Source organism: Marmota marmota, unplaced genomic scaffold (assembly GCF_001458135.2).
Source record: "Marmota marmota marmota unplaced genomic scaffold, marMar, whole genome shotgun sequence".
NCBI classification, from domain to species: Eukaryota; Metazoa; Chordata; class Mammalia; order Rodentia; family Sciuridae; genus Marmota; species Marmota marmota.
In genome coordinates, this window is record NW_026010001.1 from 19162 (window position 1) to 22100 (window position 2939).

The window sequence follows — 2939 nt, forward strand, 5'->3', positions numbered from 1 at the left end:
TTGTCTACTGCTTGAGATGGTGGCAGATCTTGGTATCAACTACATGGTGCTGGTTTTTTAAGTTTGCAAGACATTGGCATTAGGGGGTCATGGAGGCTCCCACTGTGATTTCAAAGGAAAACCTGGGAGGTCGGGAAAAATGTATTAGAGTTGGAATACCAGCAGGCAGCCCCTGAGAGGATGAAGAAAACTATAGTGGGGACTCCTGAGACTAAGAGATGCTAGTAACATGGATCATTTTACAAGGAAACCCATAGGAATTGAACAAACACAAGCCAAGCTAGGCCATGTGGACCGCTATTAACAAAGCCATAGGAGTGGAGATGCACAAGTTCTTTGGAGAGAATATCACAATGTTATTTGCCCCAAATATGCTTGATGTGGAACTACAGATCTTGTTTGCCCAGCTGGATTTTGGTCTTGTTTTGGTCCCATCTCTTCTTTCTATGTCCCTATTTATCACTTGTAGAATGGAAATGTTTAATCCATGCCATTATATATTGGATTATATAGCTTGCTTTGATTTTTATGGGGTCTCATGCTGAGTTTTCCTTAAGTTTCAGAAGAGGTTTTGGACTTAGACTTTTAGGGAATACTGGAACTGTTAAGAACATGTGGACTCCTGGATATGAACTCAATGTATTTTGCATCATGAGATGGACATGAACTTTTGGGGGCCAAGGGCAGAATGTTATGGTTTAGATATGAAGTGTTACTCTAAAACTCGTGTGTGAGAAAAGGCAAGAAAGATTTAAAGGTGAAATTATTTGGTTATGAGAGCCTTAACCTAGTGAGTGCATTAATCCACTGATAGTGTTTAACTGGATGGTAACTGTAGGAAGGTAGTGTGTAGCTGGAGAAGGTGGGTCACTGGGGGCATTTCTTTGGAGTATATATTTGTCTCTGGTGAGCATAACTCTCTATCTGCTTCCTCTTTGCCATGTTCTGATTTGCTTCATACCTCTATATCATTTGGTCAAGAGCTGTGGAGTCGGTCTTCTATGGACTGAGACATGGAAAATATAAGTGTCAAATAAAATTTTAATTCTCTAAAAATTGTTCTTGTCAGGAATTTTTGACACAATGGCAAAAAAGCTTACAAAAACAATACTGTACTATCTAGAAATAATATAATAGTGGCCCTTTGGCCTCTTATATCAGTAATATAGCATCTAAAATTAATAGTTACCCTGTGGCATTTAATCATATTATGATATAAATACTATAGCATCCAAAACTTAGATAATACCTGCAATGGCCTTTAATACTACTATGATATCCATAATAATGCAAGTAAAACTAATATTATAGCTTCTCTGTGGCCTCTGATATTAATGTAGTATCAATAATGTGGTCACAGGGTAGCTATTATATTACTTTTATAGATCACTGTATGGATATTAATATTAAATGTAAGGAAAATAAAAAGAGACATAGAAAGAAGATGCAGAGTCAGAATGACAGAATGGCAGAATGGTCAAGCTGCCAGCTTTATTTATATCAATAGGTTGCATTAGGTCATTGGCATCAGTAATATACTATTGTTTATTGTGTTATTTGGAAGGTTATAGAGTTAGCATCGTTATGCAGCTTATTCCTCAGTTACATTCTACAGTTACAATATGCAATGTTAGAAGCTTTGTGTAGCTATCAATAAAGTTTGTTGTTTACAGTTACTGTTAGATGGACAGGTCCAGGAGCATGGGAGCTTGGTGAAACATTTTTATTGTATAACAAGAGTGTTTCTTTATTCCCAGGAGCTGTGTGCCTGAAGGCCAAAGCTGATAAGACTCCAGCACAAAGCCTTCTAATGCAGGACATTGCTATAGCAGGTAGGCATCCCATGTCTTTGCACAGAAGTTTTCCTAGCATCCAGGCATTCCACATCTTTGCACAGAAACTTCCTAGCCACCAAGTATGCCACATTCATGAAGCCATCAGAGACCCCAGTCCCAAACACAGAACCCTTACAATTAAGGCCAAAGGGAAGCTGTTATATCAGTTTTACATGCTATAATGTGGACATAATATTAGTTTTAAAACTGAAGAGCTGCCTGTGACCTTTTAATACAAACATGTCATCCATACTATGAAATTATAATGGATATAATAGCTCTTTTGTGGACTGTATAACTAATATGGTATCCATATTAAGGCATCAAAAACTGACATAGTAGCTGAAATGTGTAATTTAGTGTTAATATTATATCCATACTATGGACCTAAAACTAATCACATACCTTTCCTGTGGTCTTTCATTTTAATACAATATCCATATTATAGCATCTAAAACTAATATAATAGCTGCCCTGTGGCTTTTAGAACTAATATGATATCCAAATTATAACATTTGCCAAGGACCCTTAATATTAATATGATATTGATAAACTAGCATCTAAAACTAATAAAATATTTGCCTGTGACCTTTAATACTAATATGATATTCACATATACCACCTAAAGCAATATATTAGCTTGCCTATGGCCTTAAATATTAATGTAATATTCATACTGTGACATAAAAAACTATATAATAGCTACCCTGTGAATTTTTTTAAAATATTGTTTTAGTTGTTGATGGACACAATTCCTTTACTTTATTTATGTTTTTTAATGTGGTGCTGAGGATTGAACTCAGTGCCTCACATGTGCTAGGCAGGCGCTCTACAAATGAGCCACAACCCCAGACCAACTACCCTGTGACTTTAATAATAATATAACATCCATAACTTTTAATAATAATATAACCCATAAAACTAATATTGTAAATTCCCTGTGTATTATATTAATATAATCATTATATTATCATTATATTATTATTAATTATTATATTAATATAACATCCTTGGTATAGTATCTAAAACTGAATAGCTCTTCTATGGCCTTTAATACTAATAAAACATCCATACTATAGCTGTTAAAAGTGGCATAATAGTTTT

At 34.8% G+C, this 2939-nt stretch overlaps 1 long non-coding RNA gene across 1 annotated transcript in view; it reads left to right on the top strand.

Annotated features, from left to right (window-relative positions):
- LOC125614909 overlaps positions 1 to 2682 on the top strand; it is a 20034-nt gene extending 17352 nt beyond the window's left edge. Inside the window, exon 3 of the long non-coding RNA XR_007345484.1 lies at positions 1758 to 2682. This is a non-coding gene — a long non-coding RNA (uncharacterized LOC125614909). The remainder of the gene's footprint in view (positions 1 to 1757) is intronic.
- Positions 2683 to 2939: the final 257 nt, after the last annotated feature.